This window comes from Macaca fascicularis, chromosome 4 (genome assembly GCF_037993035.2).
Source record: "Macaca fascicularis isolate 582-1 chromosome 4, T2T-MFA8v1.1".
Classification (NCBI taxonomy): Eukaryota; Metazoa; Chordata; class Mammalia; order Primates; family Cercopithecidae; genus Macaca; species Macaca fascicularis.
The window spans coordinates 89450668-89474010 of NC_088378.1; the positions used below are offsets into that span (position 1 = coordinate 89450668).

The 23343-nt window shown below is 36.6% G+C and overlaps 2 pseudogenes; one reads left to right on the plus strand and one right to left on the minus strand.

The window, feature by feature from the left end:
* The first annotated feature begins 5112 nt into the window (after positions 1-5112).
* On the plus strand, positions 5113-5289 carry LOC102142846 (small integral membrane protein 11 pseudogene; annotated as a pseudogene).
* Positions 5204-23343, minus strand: part of LOC102119733 (heat shock protein 83-like) — a 53082-nt pseudogene continuing 34942 nt past the window's right edge.

Below are 23343 nucleotides of genomic sequence, written 5' to 3' on the forward strand. Positions count from 1 at the left end.
TCTGTTGGTTCCCAGTAATTCCCATTTCCTAACATTCACACCTCTGTGTAACCCTCAGCCTTTTAAATATGGGTAGACTTAATGACTCATTCTAACAAAATATGACAGAATAATGGGATGTCACTTTGAATATTAGCCTATAAAGAGACCGTAGCCTTCCTCTTGGATACTCTCTCTTGCTCCTCCTTAGATTATTTGGCCTGAAGGAATCCAATTTCTGTTTTGCCAGGCTGCCCTGTGTAGGGGGCCATGTGAGTAAATTTGGAAGAAAATCCTTCAGCCCCAGTTAAACCTTAAGATGACTGCAGCCCGAGCCAAGAGCTTGACTGCTACCTGTGAGGGACTTTGAGCCAGAGGCACCCTACTAAACTGCTCCCAGATTCCTGACCCTCGGAAATTATAAGATAATGAATGATTATTCCTTTAAACCACTATATTTTGGAGTAATTTGTTAGCCAACAACAGATAACTAATACAAACTACAATTATAAACCACAATTTTAAATGCATGGCAAAATACAGCAAAATCTCTTGTCTAAAGAACAGAAACACCAAAGAGTAAATGTTCAATGATGTTGATTGACTGTGTGATAAATTATTAGAAATCTCATTTCAATAATTCCACAATCAATGAAGTAATTTCATTTTAAAGTAATGAAGACCTTGGGATGACTCATCCAAAAATGAAATGTTGTTTAGCATGGCAAATTTTGCATATTTTTGTATTCTGTCTGTGAAAATTATTTTTTAATATTACATGCATTAAAAATTTCTGTATTTGCATAAACTGAATCACCAATTCCCAGTTACATCAGACAAAAAACAGCTTACTGAAGTTGAAATTCAATGTATATATAGATCTAAATTTTATTTCAGTTTTAATTCCTCCAGAATTGATGCCTGAAATAGAACTTGCTTTAAAAATGGGGCATGAGTGCCCTCTTGTGATGGAATAGGCATTTAAATTAATTCATAAATATTTTTAAGTTGCATATGAAATAATTTGAACCAAATCATTTAGCAAACACAAATTGCACTCTATTGCTAGGCAAATTTATATCTGTACATTTTAGTAAGGGAAAGACAAGTACCTGAAAACTTGGTTGGTATTAATAGACAATATGAATAATTCACAATAAAATGCTGTTCCTTTTATGGTGCTGGTAACTCAAACAAAAACTTTGTAAAATAGAGTCTCTTTCAACTGACCATCAATTAATTATCTAGCAAGTGCTCTTCATTCCTGCTTTGAAACATAGACTCACAAAACAAGAGGAAGTCTTGGGACCAAGCAGGTAGGCTCTGATGTGCTTCCACTCCCTAGCTGCCACTGAATGAAGTGCCCATTTTCTAAGCATCAGTCGTTTGATCCTGAACTATTTATGTCAATTGTACTTGTTTTAAATTTATCTAATTAAATAACATGCAAAGAAATTATTCATTGGAAAAGAAAGAAAATGTAGTTAAAGAAAACCAAGTTGGATTCTTTGGGATGACTTCAGGAAAGGTAATTGGGGAAAAAGACTTTCTTTTGAAACTACACAGACAAGAAAACTATAAAATATAGAAAATAGAAGTAATAAAAACTTCAAAAAATTCTAAACCTAAAAGTCTCACATCAGCAAACTACTTAAAAATACTTTTTAATAAAAGCCTTAACCGGCCGGGCAAGGTGGCTCACTCCTGTAATCTCAGCACTTTGGGAGGCCGAGGCAGGTGCATCACATGGGGTCAGGAGTTTGAGACCACCCTGACCAACATAGTGAAACCCCATCTCTATTAAAAATACAAAATTAGCCGGGCATGGTGTCACATGCCTGTAATCACAGCTACTTGGAAGGCTGAGGCAGGAGAATCGCTTGAACCCTGGAGGTGAAAGTAGCAGTAAGCCAAGATCACGTCATTTCACTCCAGCCTGGGCAACAAGAGCAAAACTCCATCTCAAAAAAAAAAAAAAAAAAAAGCCTTCACTATCTATCAAAAGATTGGTAAAATATTCATTTGTATATTTTATTCTTTTTTTTTTTTTTTTTTGAGACGGAGTCTCACTCTGTCACCCAGGCTGGAGTGCAGTGGCCGAATCTCAGCTCACTGCAAGCTCCGCCTCCCGGGTTCACGCCATTCTCCGGCCTCAGCCTCCTAAGTAGCTGGGACTACAGGCGCCCGCCACCTCGCCCGGCTAGTTTTTTTTGTATTTCTTAATAGAGACGGGGTTTCACCGTGTTAGCCAGGATGGTCTCGATCTCCTGACCTCGTGATCTGCCCGTCTCGGCCTCCCAAAGTGCTGGGATTACAGGCTTGAGCCACCGCGCCCGGCCTCATTTGTATATTTTATTCTAAAGTAAAATATTTTAAGTACTTATTACCTTTTGAATGATTCTCCACTTAATGAATTTTTTGATTCACTAACACTAAAGGGTTTTTTTTCTTTAGATGCTCATTTTTTTATATACATGTGTATTTAGATAAAAACTTCTGTGGAATGTATATATGGCCTGATTCTAAAATGAACTTCGGTCCACATGACCTGAAATACAAAAAGTCTGCCTGTGGTCTCTGGCATTGACACCTGGGAATATTTGTGTAAACTTTTGACCCTTAAAAGTACACTGTTTTTACATTACTGACCTCAATATATGGTATAAAAGTTTTATGCTGACAACTGCCTGGAATTCTCACCAAAGGAGGGCAGAAAATTTGGGTTTATTAATCTTTAAATAAACCCAAATTACTTATCTGCAAGTCTAAGCATAGTTTTTCATGGTGACAAGACCAAATATAGAATCAGATAAGAAGGCTTCTACTTTGCTTTCTACGTTATTTTTAATTATCCAGAAAACTATGAATATAATAAGCCCAAATTGCTGTAAATGGCCAATATTTCTCTAAATTACATTTATTTTAAAATTTTTGAGCACCTACAATGTGCTCCTTCTGTTCTTCCCTTGAATTTACACAGGAGCCTCAGTAACAGTCACATCTATTATCAGATTTTAGTACACAACTGTCCTACTATGGACTTCATAAGAATTGTTAAAAGATAAAATTACAACAAATCTGGTTTTATAGATCTTAGGGTTTTTATTTGTGATTCTAGAATCAGGCAGCAGTCTGGACCAAAATGGTTCAAAATGTTCTGCCCCATCACATGTGCAGTTTATATTTTCAGCCATAGAAAAGTAAGTGATATACAGAAAATGAAAATGAGGTACAGTGACATCTAGATTGGTTAGAATTCAGTGTTCACCTTAATTCAACTTGATTTTTACAGTTGGCTGCCTATAATTGACTGAAACTCAACTGCTGTGATTGGCTGAGACTCAGCTACTTTTTACAAGAGTGGATTACAGTCGGTTGACACAAGTTAGATTGCAGTTTACTCTATATGGAGAAACCTTTAGGACAAACTTAAAATATACACAGGGGCAGTTTTAGGCTGAACTTAATTTAATAATTCTGCCCTTTGGGTCAACTTCTCAATTTTGAGATGTTGACCAAAAGTTTAGGCACTGATGTCACTCACGCTCTGTCACCATTATAATGGATTTATTTGGTCTCAAATCCCATTGGGAAATAGCAAAACAATGAATTTTGTAAAGTGGGGACAAATAAACAGAACAATAAGGGGGAAAACCTGATTCATCAACATCAGGCCTCCTCAGTCTCTTCTGGAAGGGTTAAAGCAGGTAGTACTTCCTTGCTCTGTTGACTCAGGCAGATTAAAATCTCTTGTTTTCAGGGAGATGAAAACACTGATCTGTTTTGGGATTTATCTGCTTCTTTAAAGTTTCCATTTTGTTATGTGGCATTTAGCATGAGTGACTTCATTTTGGTTTGGTCTGATCTGTTGGAGCAAAGTGCAAGACCTCAGCACAAGCAGTCACCTCTCATACTTTTGCTTAATAATTTCCCCCTTTTGGTTAGGTTCTCACCTAGGTAAGAGTGTGAGCAAAAAGCAAAACTTAGGGAACTTAGGTTCAACTTATATTTTTCCAGTGGAAGTGAACCTGAATTCCATCAATATTCAATACCTTTAACCAAGGCAATCTAATTAACTTAGTTGGCTTTGTCTAATGCCATTGTATTTCTAGTATCTTATTTAACTGTTTTACAACTTGTCCAGTAAAGTAAGTACCTTTATCATTGGAGATTTTTCCAGGAATGCCCCATGAGAGAAATACACATTCTAATAACCTTTCAGTTACTATAATGGCATCAGCTTTCCTTCATGGGAAAGCTTCTACACAACCAGAAAACATGCACTGAAAATGGCAATTGAATGAAATCCCTCTATGAAATGTTCGAATGGCTCATCAGGTAGCAGAAATGTACCTGATGTATTGTCTGTTGTATTAGTTCATTCTCACACTGCTATAAAGAACTACGTGAGACTGGGTAATTTATGAAGAAAATAGGTTTAATGGAGTCACAATTCCACAGGCTGTACAGGAGCATAGCTGGGGAGGCCTCAGGAAACTTACAATCATGGTGGAAGGCTGAAGGAGAAGCAAACACATCTTCACATGGTGGCAGGAGAGAGAGAGTGAAGGAGGAAGTGCTACATACTTTTAAACCACCAGATCTTGTGAGAACTCACTCACTAACACAAAAACAGTAAAGTAGAAATCCACCCCCATGATCCAATCACCTCCCACCAGTCCCTCCCCCAACATTGGAAATTACAATTCAACATGAGATTTGGGTGGGGACACACAGCCAATCTGTATCAAGTGTCTTCTCGGAATTATAGGTTTAACAAGCCAAATACTGGTCATAAACCATGTTAACAGTTTTAGAACAGTCACAACACCAGTATTTTTTCACAATTTGGATCATTTTACCTCTTTCATTATAAGTCATGGAGTGCAAAGCTTTTAACAATGGGAGTTTTAGTGACTCAGGAAGGAAAACTATCTGTCCACATTTACCATTGGATTTATATCCTCTTAAATGTCAATTTTGGATGGTTTGTGTGCAGCCAGGCACAGGAGGCTCCGCTGTCAGGAGCAATCAGACCTTCCAGCTCCTTGGACTTGACCTTCCAGCCGCCTCTCATGTACTTGTCTGGTGGGGGTTTGTGTTGATCAGGAGTGAATTTACAGTTGGTCTACCATGAACTGGAAGGTTCTCGAACACGTGCACCTGCTGCTGTACATCTTGGCAGCGAAAACATTAATTATCTGCCTAGCACTTGCTGGAGTGAAAATATAACAAAGAAAAAGGTTGGAAGCAAAACAACAAAAACTGGAAGCTGAAAGGAAGAAGTAATCAGAGAAAAAAGATAACTGAATATTCCGCAATGTAAATGTCAGCTTGAGAAGACTCCGGCTGAGAAGAAAGAGAAGACAAACTTAATTATTGAATAATGTGTCAGAGGATAAACTCCCAATCTAGACCTTTCACTTAAAATACTGTGAATTTATATGTGCTTTTAAAAGAACCAGTATTGGCCGGGCATGGTGGCTCACGCCTGTAATCCCAACACTTTGGGAGGCTGAGGAGGGCAGATCGCTTGAGGTCGGGAGTTTGAGACCAGCCTGGCCAACATGGTGAAACCCCGTCTCTACTAAAAATAGAAAAACTAGCCGGGTGGAGTGGTGCGCATCTGTAATCCCAGCTACTCGAGAGACTGAGGCAGGAGAATCGCTTGAACCCAGGAGTCAGAGGTTGCAGTGAGCCGAGATTGTGCTATAATACTCCAGCCTGGGTGACAAGAGCAAAACTCCATCTCAAAAAAAAAAAAAAAAATAGAATTACAGGTCACTGTGAGATAATAGGCACTCATTTAACCAGAGTGATAATGAAAAGACTTTAAAAGGCAAACACTCTATAACACTCTATAATCGCAGCGCCTTGGCAGGCTGAGGTGGGAGAATCCTTTGAGGCCAGGAGTTCAAGACCAGCCTAAGCAATATGGCAACATGCTGTCTCTAAAAAAAAAAGAAAAAAAAAAAGAAAAATTAGCCATGCATAGTGGCATACCCCTATAGTCCTAAATACTTGGGAGGCAGAAGAATTGCTTGTGCCTAGGAGTTCAAGGCTACACTTAACTATGATCATACCACTGTGTTCTAGCCTGGGCAATAGAGCAAGACCTTACCACTAAAAACAAACCACCACCACAACAACAAAAAAACCCAGGGCAACATGGCAAAACCTCATCTCTACAAAAAAATTAAAAATTTGCCAGGCATGGTGGCACACACCTGTAGTCTTAGCTAGTTGGGAGGCTGAGGTGAGAAGATCACCTGAGACCAGGAGGTTGAGGCTGCTAGTGAGCCATGATCATGCTACTGCAATCCAGCCTGGGTGACAGAGCAAGACTCTGTCTCAAAAAGAAAAGAAAAAGGCAAACACAGAGTTACACATTTCTTTTTAAAAATGCCTACTTGTAGAAAAACGTGAGTTCTTTAATAGAGAGGACTCAATTGTCTTAGTAATCAAAGGCTTAATAAAGGCAACATAAAACACAGGGAACTACAATGATAAAACACATTCTTTTTCCCTAGACCAATTATCTGAAAGGTAAAGAAAAACCTTTCATTATTTGCCATTAACAGCAGCTCAACACTCCAAGAAAAATCTTGTTTTAACAGAGAGAACCAAATTCTAGTTTTCTATCAATGTATACCTTTGAAATTAATGTTCAATTTTAGAAAAACTTAGAAAACTTCTCTTCTAACTTTAGCCAATGTGATCACACAGAAAATATGTTTTATAAGATTAATCTTCCACAAGCCTTCTACAGTCTTCTTTCTTTCTAGTTTTGGAACAGCCAGTCATTCCACTTTGGGACAAAAATTACCTTTTTTTCCCTTTACCAAAAACACATCTTACTTTCATCACCTAAGGAATTATTTTAATTGTCATATGTTAATTAGAAATTTTTCAACCTAGCTAACTTTTTGCAGCTTTTTTTTTTTTTTTTAATCTCACTCTGTTGCCCAGGCGGGAGTACAGTGGCATGATCTTGGCTCACTACAACCTCCACCTCCCAGGTTCAAGTGATTCTCCTGCCTCAGCCACCCGAGTAGCTGGGATGACAGGTGTTGGCCACCATGTCCAGCTAATTTTCATATTTTTAGTAGAGATGGGGTTTCACCATGTTGGTCAGGCTGGTCCTGAACTCCTGACCTCAAGTGATCCACCTACCTCGACCTCCCAAAGTGCCGGGGTTACAGACATGAGCCACTGCATCCAGCCTTGGTTTTCTTTTTCTTATCCATACCACTATCATCCTCTTCGTCTGAAGCCACATCTTCAATCTTGGGATTTTCTTCATCATCTTTTTCTTTTTCTTTCTCACCTTTCTCTTCCTCAGCCTCATCATCAGTGATTTACTTCTCCTACTCCTTTTCCAAATAAAAGGTAATAGAATAGCCTATGAACTTCAAGTGCTTCTTTACTATTTATTTGACCCACCTCTCTTATAAGTACTCTGTCTGGTCTTCTTTAAGGCAGAGGATTACTTTGGTACCACTACCAATGAGCTCAACGTGGTCAGTATATACATTAAAGGAATCCCCGGCAGAAGACTCCCAGGCATACTGTTCATCATCATTATGCTTTATGATCACAACTACTTTATCAGTCACCAGATAGGCAGAATAAAAGTAAACACCAAACTATTTGCCTAATCATGAAGATGTCTGCACTAGCCTGAATAACCTCCATAAATGCTTTAGACAGAACTTGACAATAGTTCCCAAATTATTTGTGAGATAAGCCTTGGTCATGCCAATGCCTCATCATTGGCGATTTCCTTCTCTTGTTCAAAGTCAGGCTGTTTTCATGAGGGTTGGGGGGATGTCCCTGTTCAGCTGTTTACCACTGTCCAACTTGAAGAATTCTGTCATACTCTCAGAAAATATTGTCTAAGGCATCAGAAACATTAGAGATCAACTTTCAAAGGAAAATCTTCTTACAGGAATAGATGGTATTCTGCTCTGGGAAGTTTTTTGTTTTTCTGCATAGGAGTACCATAACTTTACCAATGTACAGCTATTAAGGCCACAGTTCTAAATAAATGAAACACATTATAAATTTCACAAAACTACAGTGAGGTCTTGTCAAGATAGCAGAGACCAGTAGGTTCTTTGAGAAACAATTCCGTAGGTATGGGAAGACTCAGCACCACCACAGATTTTTTGGATAAACTTAAGTAAGTCATTTGCTTTTTCCATGCCTCTTTTCCCATTTTTAATGGGAAAAAAAAACTATGCATTTTTCACTGTACAATATGAATTGTCCCCGTCAGTCTGCTTTTCCCCTTTAAACGCTTAAGCCTTCACAATCATCTTTGGAGAAAGGCACGGAACACAGACCGTCCTGTCATTCCATGTTCTTTTTCCTGGGCATTGTTCTTAATTAATCTCGGCAAAATAAACTTCTAAAATTCACTGAGACTTGGCTTAGATACTTCTTGGTTTACAAACTCGTGACCACAAAGGGACTATGAGTAGAGTTACCCTGACTTTGGACAAATCTCATATCAGTACTTGGTACCAGCCTGAGCTATCTTTACTGTTCAAATCAATAGGACAATTTGCTGAAGTCCAGGAGCATCTCCTCCAGAGAATCCCTGATCTCCCAAAATTTGGTTGAGGCCTAAGGTTCATTTTGCCATACAATTCCTTTTCTGGAGTTTTACTCACTTCCAACAAGGCAAGTGAGTTCTCTTGCTTCCATGAAGAGTGAAAGCAGGCAACTCTTCTTTGGAGTTTCAGCTCACTTCTAACAGGGAAGACAAGTTTTAGTTTTTTCTTGCTTCCAGGATGGTAGAGAGTAGTCTTCAGCCTGAGCCCCATTCCTAGGTAAGTAGCTTAATTGGAGTTTGTCTTGGGAATGCACCGTAATGACTAAAATTTACGATTAACAAACAGCTTGTCTTAATTTCTTCTTACCATTAGAAAGCTCAACAATTGTATAAATTGTGCAATTGTTTTGCTTAACTATTTTATTTTTTTGTTCCTGTTTTTGTTCTTGTTTTTGTTGTTTTGATCTTTTTCCCATTGGGTTGGATTAACTATACCTGACTTGGTCAAATCTGAAGGAAAGTTCCAAATTATGGGGAACAAGGCCTCAATTGTAGAGATATGGTTTCACTATGCTGCCTAGTCTGACTCAAACTCCTAGGCTCAAGCAATCCACACACTTCAGCCTCTCAAAGTGCTGGGATTCTAGACAATTCCCAAAGAAGATATACAAATAGCCAACAAGCATGTGGAAAAATGCTCAACATCACTATCAGGGAAATGCAAATCAAAACCACAATGCAATACCATCTTACTCCTGCAAGAATGCCCATAATCAAAAAAATAATAGATGTTGTCATGGATGTGGTGAAAAGGGAACATTTTCACACTGCTGGTCAGAATGGAAACTAGTACAACCACTATGGAAAACAGTATGGAGATTCCTTAAAGAACTAAAAGTAGATCTATTATTTGTTCCAGCAATTCCACTATTGAGTATCTACCCAGAGGAAAAGAAGTCACTATATAAAAAAGACACTTGCACACGCGTGTTTATAGCAGCACAATTCACAATGGCAAAAATATGAAACCAATTCAAATGCCGATCAAGCAATGAGTCTGTAAAGAATGTGTAAATATATATATATATACACACACACACACACACACGCACACCCCCATACACCATGGAATACTACTCAGCCATAAAAAAAGAATGAAATAATGGCATTCACAGCAACCTGGATGGAGTTGGAGGCCATTATTCTAAATGAAGTCATTCAGGAAAGGAAAATCAAACATCATATGTTCTCACAAGTGGAAGCTAAACTATGAGGATTCAAAGGCGTAAGAATGACACAGTGGACTTTGGAGACTCAGGAGAAAGGGTGCAAGGGGGGTGAGGAATAAAAGACTATACATTAAGTACCGTGTACACTGCTCAGGTGATGGGTGCACCAAAATCTCAAAAATCGCCACTAAAGAACTTATCCATGTAACCAAAAACCACCCATATCCCCAAAACTATTGAAATTTTAAAAAAAGAAAGAGAAAAAGCTTAATGGTTAAAAGCTTAATTAAAAGTTGATATCCAAGATGTATACACATATATATACACATATGTGACACATATATACATGTATACATGTATTTACAAATATATGTATATATACACATATGCATTTATAAATAAATATTTATAATTATATAATTTATATATTTATATTTTATATATATTTTATATATAATTTATATAATTATATAATTTATATATAAATTGTATATGTATATATAAATTGTATATGTATATATACATGTATATATAAAATTATATAAATTATATGTATATAATTATATAAATTATAAATTATATATAATTTAAATTATATATAATTATATTATATAATTATATAAATTATAAATTATATAAATTATATAAAATTATATAAATTATATGTATATAATTATATAAATTATATAAATTATATATTTATAATTATAAATTTATAAATGCATGTGTGTACATATACATATATTTATATCTATATTTGTATACACATATACATTTACATATGTATACATAAATGTATACATATACTTATATGCATATACATATATAAATGTATAAATATATAGTTATATATTTATAAATGCATATATTTATAAATAGAATCTTTTTTTTCCTGAGAAAGTGTTTTTTTCTTCTTAAGTCAATTGAATTGTTTTCTCCATTTACTTATGCCTCTTTCCTTTTGCCATTCTCTGCTACATGAGGGACCTAAAGTTTCTAACAGCCTAGGATTCCTTAAAAAAACAAGAGATGGTAACAGATTCCTTTTTGAAAAGAAACCTCTGTTTTTCCTTATAGAACTCCAAGAGTATAAACAGACAAGTTGCTCTCAGATCTTAAACTTCTTGCTTTTGTATTGTTACCTGATTTCTTTTTTATTTTTATTTTATTATTTTATTTTTGTTATTATTATTATTTTTTTGCAATGGAGCTTCGCTTTATCACCCAGGCTGGAGTGCAATGGACTGATCTCAGCTCACTGCAACTTCTGCCTCCCAGGTTCAAGTGATTCTCCTGCTTCAGACTCCCAAGTAGCTGGAATTACAGGCGTGCACCACCACACCTGGCTAATTTTTGTATTTTTAGTAGAGATGGGGTTTCACCATGTTAGTCAGGTTGATCTCGAGACTCCTGAACTCAGGTGATCCACCTGCCTTGGCCTCCCAAAGTACTGGGATTACAGATGTAAGCCACCACACCAGGCCCTGATTTCTTTTTTGAATGAAATAATTATTACAACAGGAGCTACTGTTGAGTGTTTAAGGGTGGGGTTTAGACAGTTAAAAAAGTCTTTGTAACAAAGTTCACTATAAAATCATTATGTGACCTAATTCCATGTTATCGCTATCCTTTTGGATAATCAGGACTCAGTGTTAGCTCTGCCGAGAGCTCAGAGATGCATCTAAAGGATAGAGGCTAAAGGCAAAATTTAAAACTACCCATCTAAATACACTTGGTCTCCTGACGCAATCCTATAGTAGAGTTCTATAATTTTATGATTGACTTGGCATCCATTTTTAATCTCCACTGGCACAGCAGAATCTTTCTATCTCTTTCTCTCTGTCTCTGTATCTTGAGATGTAAATTTTGCTGTGATGTTCACCAAGGACTTATTCATTTAGTATACAAACTTAGGGCTATCTAGATGACAATTGCCTAGGGTAATGAAAGAGGTTATCAAGAAATTGGAAATCTAAAATAGGAAAAAAGGAAGTCTTATAAGTCTGTAAGATTACTTCTATCTGCATGTCTAAGGTGTATATGGATTTATGTGTCATATATATATATAATGTTTCACTACCAAAAATATATAAAAGAGTTCTGATTAATTGGCATAGAAAAAACTTAAATAAACTCTGTATCAGAAAAATAGAAACTTTGAGCCCAAATCCTTTTTCAAGTTCATGTGACTTAAGTAAATTCTTAATAAATAAGCTGGTTTGGGCCAGGAGTGGTGGCTAATGCCTGCAATACCAGCACTTTGGGAGGCTGAAGTGGGCAGGTCACCTCAGATCAGGAGTTTGAGACCAGCCTGGCCAACATGGTGAAACCTTGTCTCTACTAAAAATACAAAAACTAGCCAGGCCTGGTGGCATGTGCCTGTAGTTCCAGCTACTCAGGAGGCTGAGGCAGGAGAATCACTTGAACCCAGGAGGTAGAAGTTGCAGTGAACCAAGATCGTGCCACTGCACTCCAGACTGGGTGGGAGAGGGAGACTCTGTCTCAATAAATAAATAAATAAGCTGGTTTGAAATTATTGGTAAAATAAAATTAGAAATGGCTTCAGAATAGTCCACATATGTTATTGTTCAGATTTATTGGTCAAGAAGTCTAATATTTATCTCTGCTAGACATTATAGGTGTCAGAATTTAGCATAAGGGTTATAAAGCTTGCAGCTCAAGAGAAAATTATCTTTGTGTATTTTTTATAAATAAGAAATTTAATATTGTTGATTTAATAGAAACAGCTAAATCCTGAGTTACTGACAAAAAAAAAAATTCACTTAATCTTAAAGTTCTTATTTAAGAAAAAACCTGATATTCACCAGCTATTAAAATGGTTAATAGGGAAATAACTTCAAATGATGACTATCACAATTTTCATAAGTAATCTAGGTAAACTATTTTTTAATTAATTAGATAAATGTAATGGAATAAATTCTTGTAAATAAACTTGCCATATAAATTGGAATCTAAAGTCATATTGAATTAAATAACTGACATTCATTAAATATCTGCATTATTTTAAATTTTTTAAATTACATTATAGGAAAACATGTTCTTTCAAAAAAAGTATCCTTATTTAAAGGAAAATTCTTTTTGTCTAATTCAAAAGTTATTTAAAGCTTATTTATGAAAATGGGCAAAAGAAACTAGTAAATAAGAGTGATGTAAAGGAAGTTATAAATATAAAGAGACTTTTTCGTAAGAAAAGATAAAACGAAAATAATTTTATATGAAAAAGAATATTGTAAATTTTTGCCCTAAAATAAAATGACTGGTTATTTAGAAAAGAGGAGTGTTTAGGATAAAACAGGCAAGTCCAAGCACGTTGTAAATGGTTTGTGTAAGTTGTAATAAAGTTTTAAAAAGAGAACTTGTGATTTTAAAAACTGGATCAAGTTGCCTATAATTAAAAGGAAATTATTTATAATGTTTATATAAATTTATATAAATAAATTTATATGAATTATTTGCAATAGTACTAGAGATTGAACTTGGATATTTAAAATACACTAAGAATTGGTTAGAACAATAAAATTTTCTTAAGGTATTAATTTACTCTTAATAAAATTAGAAGAGATTTTAATTTTGTACTTGTTTTTCTTTTTTGAGGCAGGGTTTCACTCAGTCACCCAGGCTGTAGTTCAGTGGCACGATCTCAGCTCACAACAGCCTTGACCCCCCGGGCTTATGTGATTCTCTCACCTCAGCCTCCTGAGTAGCTGGGACTACAGGTATGTGCCACCACACTCAGCTAATTTTTTGTATTTTTAGTAGAGAGGGCATTTGCCATGTTGCCCAGGCTAGTCTTGAACTCCTGGACTCAAGTGATCCAGCCAACTTAGCCTCCCAAAGTGCTGGGATTACAGGCATGAGTAATAAGAACTGTGCCTGGCCTTAATTTTGTTTTTAACCCAAAAGTTCAACTTTTATTGTGTCCCACTGTTTTCAGCTTTCTGTCCCCTTTGAGAAGGCCTGAAGTAATACCTCTTTCTTTCAACTTCATCAGCTGTTGTAACTTTTTTCCTCAGGTTCTAACTGCTGTTGTTGCCTGATGCTAAAAATGTTTTATATTAAAAGTCTAAAGAAAATGTTTTCTTCCAATATAACATTCTGTGCTTTAGTTTTCAACTTTTCTATAAAGCTAAAAAATTTCACTTATGACCCAGAATACATTCTTCCTATGTCTAACTAATTCAAGTACTATTTTCATTAGTTTTGACTTCCAAGTTATCTAAATGGACTCCTCATAGGGAAAATCAATCGTATTTCAGAAGGACTTTTTTGCCTTTTGGTAACCGACCTAACAAACAGATTTTATGTTTTATCAAAATAATTCCTGTGTAATTGTGATTATGTTTTGCTTTGTTTATGAAAATTGAAATTAAAAATTTTTAAAGTAAGGTTAATTACATATATGTAACTTTTAAAGTCCTTGCGGTGATAAGTTACAGGGCTTTGATTCTTGGATCTAAGAAAGACAAGTTCTGCTGAATCTTAAACATTGACAGTAGTTAAAGCCTCATCTTCTGACCCAGGAGAAGTTGACAGTCAAAATAAACTGTGTTCATGAGACACGGGGACAGAAATTAAAACTGTTCAGCCCCTCTAGGCCCAGGGACTATCAGGGAAGAGATGGACACAGGAGATTGTAAGGGCCAAATTTGAGAGATAAATTAGTTCAGAGTCTATCTATAAATTAAGTATTAATTTCAAAGGCACACTGATGCAAGACCAGTATGTGGGCTCCTGTGTCAGGTTAAAAAGGGTTTCTTGGAATATTAACCCATTTTTTAAATTATAAAAGGTTATAAAAAGGTTTATAGCTGGGCACAGTGGCTCACATCTGTAATCCCAGCACTTTGGGAAGGCAGCCAAGGTGGGAGGATCACTTGAGCCCAGGAGTTCAAGACCAGCCTGGGCAATATGACAAAACCCCATCTCTACAAAAAGAATACCAAAAAATTTATCTGGGTGTGGTGGCACATGCCTGTAGTCCCAGCTACTCAGGAGGCTGAGGCAGGAGGATCACTTTAGCCTGGGAGGACAAGGCTACAGTGAGCCATGATCATGCCACTGTACTCCAACCTGGGCAACAGAGACTCTATCTCAAAATAAAATTTAAAAAAAAAAAAAAAAAAACCTAAAATTAAAAATTAAAAAATGAAAGGTTTATTAAAATTAAATTCTGGGGCCGGGCACAGTGGCTCACCCCTGTAATCCCAGCACTTTGGGAGGCCGAGGCAGGTGCATCACCTGAGGTCAGGAGTTCGAGACCAGCCTGGCCAACATGGTGAAACCCCGTCTCTACTAAAAATAAAAAAATTAGCTGGGCGTGGTGGCAGGCACCTGTAATCCCAACTACTCGGGAGGCTGAGGGAGAAGAATTGCTTGAACCCGGGAGGCGGAGGTTGCAGTGAGCCGAGATTACACCACTGCACTACAGCCTGGGGGACAAGAGCAAGACTTCATCTCAAAAAAAAAAATTAAATCCTATGATCAAGATGCTCACAATTTTATAGATTTGTTTATCAGATTTGAGAGGCAGATTTAATTGGCCTCATGCTGTCTTAATTAGGGCTTATTATTGGGGAAATTAAGTTTCCTCTCTGAAGAATAAAGGTTTTTGCCATTGTTAAATCTTTGAGGTTTCATTTTGGCTAACTAAATGATAACTTGAAATATCGTTATAGTGATGTGGATTCTATTTTTTAATATTAAGAGTTTTAAACCTTTGACATTTGACAAACTTTGCAAAATCAAATTCAAAATAAGGTTTTTTTTACCTGATTAACCCTTTTATATATTAGGTCCTCCAACGTCCAAAAGAGACATATTTGACTGTGCAATATATTAAAATCATGTAAGAAGCATTGCCAAATATAAAATAACATTTAGCTTTCTTTGAGTTATATTCATTTAAATACTTTATTAGTATGTGTTACAAAATTATATAAAATTTGTATAATTCTGATATGTCTCAGTATATATTATCAGTAATAATTATAATTGTTATGTTAAATTGTTGTATGCCACAGAGATGACCAGATTTCCTTGTCAATTGTGTCTTTAACTGTGGCTGTCCTAAAACTTTCGTCATTCACAGACAATTGTTGTCTTATTTCAATCCATTTCAAAAAGCAGTTTATAATCAGCCATGGGATTCTGATGGGTACTCTTAAATGCAGATCTCTGGTACTTTGAAAATTGTGCCACTAAAATAGAAAAGGAAAAAACAAAAACAATTTCCAGGACTCTCATAGAAAGTTAATATATTCATAACAAGTGCTGGCCCAATATTGGGGAAAACAAGAACAGCATGGACTAAATTAACAAAAGACCAAGAGACTATTTTTATAATTTTTTTCTTAAAATGTTGCTGATCCTTTCTTTTTTGTTTTCTAAAGTCAAGAAAACTTTTTACTTTTGAGATATTTATAGCTTTTAGCAATTGGGTAAAGTATACTCTTGTGAGAAGAATCTGGATCATATTTCTTTCTCTCTACCTGATTTCTTTAGAATTCAGAAGCCATTTGTGATTATTCTTAACTTATGGCAATATAGTTATTTGCATAAGTGCAATAAGAATCTGTGTTTTCCACAACAGATCACAATTGGAGACTAATTATTTTACCAAGGCTTTGACTGCAATGGCATGTTTTCAAATATAAACAGATGGCTTTAAGGAATCAAAGTTGATTTATAGAGGCAATAAAAGACCCTTGGGAAAACTGGCCTCATACTTTGTCTACACAGTCCCTATATAGGGTTCCTGGCCTGTAGTAAGTAAAGAATGTCACTTTCTGACAGGCTCAAGCACCCCAAGATATCTTGGGACCTTGAGAGAAGAGGAATTTACCCAACTCATACAGGTATTTTCGGGCACAAATAAATCTGTGGCTCGGCTCAAAGCTTTAAAAAATCTAATTTGAGATTTCTGTAAAGTTCCATCAAAGCCAATTTAAAAAGAGCCTATGTGACAAATAATTGTTCTTGCTACGCTTTATGCAAATAATCAGGCCAAGTATAATAAGACTAAAACTTATACTGCAACAAATCGGTTCTACTGTAATTTTGTCTCAAAATAGGGATTGGAGAGAGAAAAATCATGATTCAAACTATAGTATGACTTATTAGATTCTAGCCTTGAGTAATTTTTTTGATTTTTATTATTATCTAGAATTCAGACCAAATTCTAAAGTTTTTCCTGGCTCTGAGGCTCCAAAATAATGTTGTTTTTTTTTTCTATTTTCTTTTATTTTTTTCCTATGTTTTCCCTGATCTCAAATTTCTAAAAATTAAGCTACGCTTTTCTTAAAGCCTTGTGAACTGAAGCTGGACAATTTAAACTTCGGAAGAAAATAACAGCAACCTATTTTTATACATAAACCACTTTTATGCCTGCCTATTGATGTATGAACTTCTGAATAATATGGTCTGTATCAGTTTTCCAAGATTGTTCTTCCTTTTTTTGTTTGTTTGTTTATAGTTGTCTTTCTCTATTCCTGTCCCTATTTTTTCTTCATAAGACATGAGGCTTCCTAACCTGCTAAAAATGAGCTTTCCTAACAATGTGGGACCTATTTGTCTGGGAATAAACTGTCCTAGCCACAAGAGATCAGACAAAACCCAAGACCAGAGACTCATTTTCTTCTAAAATACTGCCTCTGAAAGATTTCTTAAAAAAAGAGGAAGAAAAAATGTAAAAGGAAAATAAAAATTTGGAATTCCAATTTTCTATGCCAAAAGGAAAAAAAATGATCTGAAAGCTGAGTCATTGAAGAAGTTGCCTTTCCTTTCATTCTTAAGCAGATATCTACAGACAAAAGGTTTAAAAATTTTCCACAGGTAGCTATTCTATGTTCACTTTATCTTAGGTAAAGTGCCTGAATATGAGATGAAAACTTGACTATTCCCCTACCTGTTCCTTTTCTCTTGCAACAGGTAGATTCAGTAATGTGATCACACCTTCCATTTTTACCCAAAAACCTGCTTTACCCCTTTAAATACCAAAGCCCTCAAAATCATCTTTGGAGAAAGGCATAGGCCACAGACTGTTTCTCTCATTTCATGTTTTTTCTCCCAGTCATTGTCCTTATCCTTGGCAAAATAAATGTCTGAATTGATTGAGACCTTTCTCAGATACTTTTTGGGTTACATTGTAAAAGTGTTAATCTTTTTAAAAATTTTCCTGAAATACCTGGGTAAAATGAAGTGATATTAAAATCAATTGTTTAGTTGTAACTTCCCTATGTATATTGTGTAAACAGGTAGATTATTACAGTCTTCTCTTTCCTTCCACACATTTATAAACATCAAGCCACAGCCCTTTTCATGGAGCTGGAAGATTTTAGTGAGACATAGTTTACCATTGTACCTCCAGCTCTGTTCACTCTTCTTTCTGGACTTTACCCCATCTGGCTATGCTCTTCCTTTTCTTCCAGATGTTCATTTTAGCTTTCATCTCATCACTTATTTTATACTGCACATGTTATTCCTTGCTTTTCAAAATCAGCTGCCACTGAAAAGAATTGCTCCAAACCTGGCCTGAGACAGAACTTTTTACTTGATGTAATTGACAACTTGTTTCTGGGAAGACATGACAATTCCTGATAAAATAATTAAGCAATATTCAGATAAAGTTTAATGAAATTAAGACTTATTCTAGGAAAGTCAGGTTAGGTAAGAGTGGATATTAATACAAACAGGAAGTTATTGGTGAAGAGCAGTTCTATGATGACATAAAGCAGAAGCCAAAATACAGTGGGTTGAGAAATTCAAAATAGTAAGGAATTGCAGACCATGAAGGCAGGTGTCTGTTTCAAGAATCTTGGTTGGGAAAGGCAGGAGAAAGGGAAGGTGATAGCCATTTTATAAGGATGATGAACATTTGATCATGTTTATATGTAGAAAGAATGGAGAGTTGTAACTATCTGTTAGATAAAAGCTTTTGCCTCTCATTACATGTAAGATGGCATGTTCTGATTTGGTTTCACTTCTTTAGGTAAGAAATATAAATTTAAGAATGGAGAAAAGCTTATTTTCATTACCTAATATTAGAGAATATAGTATAGAGCAAGATCTCCTATATTCATTTATCCAGTAAACTATGGATCTTGATAAAAATTAAGATTTCAGGACTTTGTGCCAGACCCACTAACCCAGAATGTCTAAGAAAGAGGCCTAGAAATCTGCATAACATGTACTTTATGAGCAAACAAAGTTGGAAAAAAATGTTGCAGTGATGAAAAGCACAGGCTCTGTAATCAGAAAAATCTTGGTTGCAAGTCTTCTCCATCACTATATGACCTTGAATAAATTATTCTATCTCCTCAGTGGCTGTTGAATGAACAAGATGATATAATACAAGTAAAGTGTTGTTAAATAAATTTTATAGGAGGCCATTGGTTTGGACTAAGTTCCTACACAACACCCAACAAACCAAACCAAAATGGAGTTACTTATGCTGAAGTTTCATGCCACCAAGCTACTAAGAGTTTTACATGACATTCCAAGACATCAAGAGAGAGATTATAGCCAAATACCCAAGCAGAGCTGTTTTAACCAGCATGATAAGGAACTCCCCTTTGCTTTAACCTTTACAAGAAAAGTAATTTTGAAATGACCAATCACTTTTTGTTTTCTGTTTCTGCTTTCTTCAGTTTATTTCTACCTATAAAACCAGCCTCTTCTCCTCAGCTCGTCGGAACTCTCATCCTATTTTACAGAATAAAATATTGCCCAATTGTAGAATTACAGATAAAAACCAATAAAGATATTTGAGTTTGTTGCAGTTTTGTCTTTTGATAGTCCTGGTAGTCATAAAAAGGGACCTTAAGAAGATAGTTGGCAACTCACAAGACCCCTTGAGAGATGCAGGAAAGACACTGTTGACCCCTTTTGAGGTCCCCTGTCTTCCTCACGGAGTCCTTAAGGCTGTAAGTTCCTGTCAGGTTGGACTCTGCTCGTTTTGGATTCAGCTCCCTGATATTATTGGCTTTTGAATCCAGGGTTAGTTTGTCCTGTAAGAGAGCATTTGACCTTGGGGTAACAAGTATTAGTTTGTGCTCTAAGAGGGAACTTGACTTTTGGGCTTGTGGTGGCCAATGAGATACTGGCAATAGCTACAGTGTTTTTTGGTTTGTTGTTGCTGTTGTTGTTGCTGCTGCTGCTGTTGTTGTTGTTGTTGTTGTTGTTGTTGTTGTTTGAGGAAGGGTCTTACTCTGTCACTCAGGTTGGAGTGCAGAGGTGCAATCTGGGCTCAATGCAACCTCTGCTTCCCAGACTCAAGGGATTCTCCAGCCTCAGCCTCCCGAGTAGCTGGTACTACAAGGGTGAGAAACCACACTCGGCCAATTTTTGTATTTTTTGTAGAAACAAGGTTTCGTTATGTTGCCTAAATTGGTCTCAAACTCCTGGGCTCAAGTCATCTGCCTGCCTCAGCCTCTGAAAGTGCTGTGATTACAGGCTTGAGCCACCTCACCCAGTCAAGAGCTACAGTTTTTAAAATGATAGCAGTGGCAGTATGTGGTTATTACTGCAGGGGATGAACTTTGAGCTTTCAGAATCACAGGTATTTGGGTTCTATCCTCTTCATTTCTACTTCTTGGGCATTTAGGTAAGAAAGTCCTCAGATGTCTGACCGAGTCAGACAGAAACTGTAAAGCCATTGGCTAAGTTGGTCAAGGGGATGTTAGAGCCAAAGCCAAGGCTTGTCTAGTGGGCACTGGTAAGGCAGTAAAGAGCTTCCAGAGTGTTGCCACTGAAAAAAATAATAATAATAATGTTTCTGTGAAAGGATAAGCTGTTCACAGAATGGGCTAGTTGATATTAACCCCTTAATCTCAAGAAAATGTTGTGTAACAAGGTACACTGTAAAAGCATTATACAACCCAACCCTATGGCATGTCCCTCTTAGGCTTTTATTTCAGCTCTGAAAGATCCAAGATTCAATGCAAAAAAATGAATCATTAATTTCTAAACTAAGTACTCTGTCTATGCCTGCCTTTTACATGCACAAATATTAGCTCCCACAAGCCACATATACTTACAAAAATGGCGAAATCTTACTAGATATAATTTAGAATTATTATGGCCATTAAACAACACTACACAGAAAGATGTACATTTAAAAATGGAGGCTCCTGACTGGGCATGGTAGTTCACACCTCTAATTTCAATGATTTTGGAGGCCAAACCAAGAGGATCACTTGAGGCCAGGAGTTTAAGACCAAACTGGGCAACATAGCAAGACCCCTTCTCTACAAAAAATTATCTCTACTTGGGAGGCTGAGGCAGAAGTTCAGTTGAGCCCAGGAGTTCAAGGTTACAGTGAGCTGTGATGCCACTGCCCTCCAGCCTGGGTGACAGAGTAAGACCCTATCTCAAAAAAATACAAGAAAATAAAATAAAATGAGGGCTCCTGGATTAGGCCCACCCAGAGATGCCCATTAATGTGCAGAAGCTTCTAAAATATTTCAAAAATGTTCTTATTGTCTCTTTCAAAAGACTACAAAACACAAATGAAAAGCTTAAGTGACTAATTGATAAGAAAAACTGAGGCCAGTCATAGTGGCTCATGCCTGTAATCCCAGAATATTGAGAGGTTGAGATGGGTGGATTACTTGAGTCCAGGAGTTTTAGACCAGCCTGGGCAACATGGCAAAACCCCATCTCTAACAAAAACAACAACAAAAATACAAAATATAGCCAGGCATGGTGGTGTGCGCCTGTAGTCCCAACTACTCAGGAGACTGGTGGGAGGATTGCTTGAGCCCAGGAGGAGGCTGCAGTGAGCCAAGATCAAGTCACCACACTCCACTCCAGCCTGGGAGATAGAGTGAGACCCTGTCTCAGAAGAAAAAAAAAAAAAAAAAAAATAGGCTGAGAGCATTGGCTCAACCGCCTGTAATCCCAGCGTTTTGAAAGGCCAAGGCGGGTGGATACTTGAGGTCAGATGTTCGAGACCAGCCTGGCAAACATGGTGGAAGCCCATCTCTACCAAAAATACAAAAATAATTAGCCAGGTATGGTGGCACATGCCTGCAATCCCAACTACTCGGGAGGCTGAGGAAGGAGAATCACTTAAACCTGGGAGGCGGAGGTGACAGTGAGCCGAGAGGGTGCCACTGCACTTTTATCCCATTTACATCCACCTAATTTATTCATTTTTTTCTTCTTTAAACTCTCTGTAGAGACTGTCAAAACTTACCAATGCCACTTATATTGCAAGTCTTCATGGAGGGGTATTGGGGAAAGTTTTTTTTATTTTTTATTTTTTATTTTTTTATTACACTTTAAGTTCTAGAGTACATGGGCACAAGGTGGTTTGTTACATAGGTATACATGTGTCATGCTGGTTTACTGCACCCCTCAACTCATCACTTACATTAGGTATTTCTCCAATGCCATCCCTCCCCCAGCCCACCACTCCCTGACAGGCCCCAGTGTGTGATGTTCCCTATCCTGTGTCCAAGTGTTCTCATTGTTCAATTCCAACCTATGAGTGAGAACATGCAGTGTTTGGTTTTCTGTCCTTGTGATAGTCTGCTCAGAATGATGGTTTCCAGCTTCATCCATGTCCCTGCAAAGGACATGAACTCATCCTTTTATATGGCTGCATAGTATTTCATGGTGTATAGGTGCCACATTTTCTGATCCAGTCTATCATTGATGGACATTTGGGTTGGATCCAAGTCTTTGCAATTGTGAATAGTGCTGCAATAAACATATGTGTGCATGTGTCTTTATAGTAGCATGATTTACAATCCTTTGGGTATATACCCAGCAATGGGAACACTGGGTCAAATGGTATTTCTAGTTCTAGATCCTTGAGGAATTGCCACACTGTCTTCCACAATGGTTGAACTAATTTACACTCCCACCAACAGTGTAAAAGTGTTTCTATTTCTTCACATCCTCTCCAGCACCTGTTGTTTCCTGACTTTTTAATGATCATCATTCTAACTGGCGTGAGATGGTATTTCATTGTGGTTTTGATTTGCATTTTTCTAATGATGAGTGATGATGAGCATTTTTTTATGTGTCTGCTGGCTGCATAAATGTCTTCTTTTTAGAAGTGTCTGTTCATATTCTTTGCCCACTTTTTGAGGGGGTTGTTTGTTTTTTCTTGTAAATTTATTTGAGTTCTTTGTAGATTCTGGATATTAGCCCTTTGTCAGATGGATAGATTGGAAAAGTTTTCTCCTATTCTGTAGGTTGCCTGCTCACTCTCATGATAATTTCTTGTGCTGTGCAGAAGCTCTTTAGTTTAATTAGATCCCATTTGTCAATTTTGGCTTTTGTTGCCATTGCTTTTGGTGTTTTAGTCATGAAGTGCTTGCCCATGCCTATGTCCTCAATGGTATTGCCTAGGTTTTCTTCTAGGGTTTTTATGGTTTTAGGTCTAACATTTAAGTCTTTAATCCATCTTGAATTAATTTTTGTATAAGGTGTAAGGAAGGGATCCAGTTTCAGCTTTCTACATCTTGTTAGCCAGTTTTCCCAGCACTACTTATTAAATAGGGAATCCTTTCCCCATTTCTTGTTTTTGTCAGGTTTGTCAAAGACCAGATG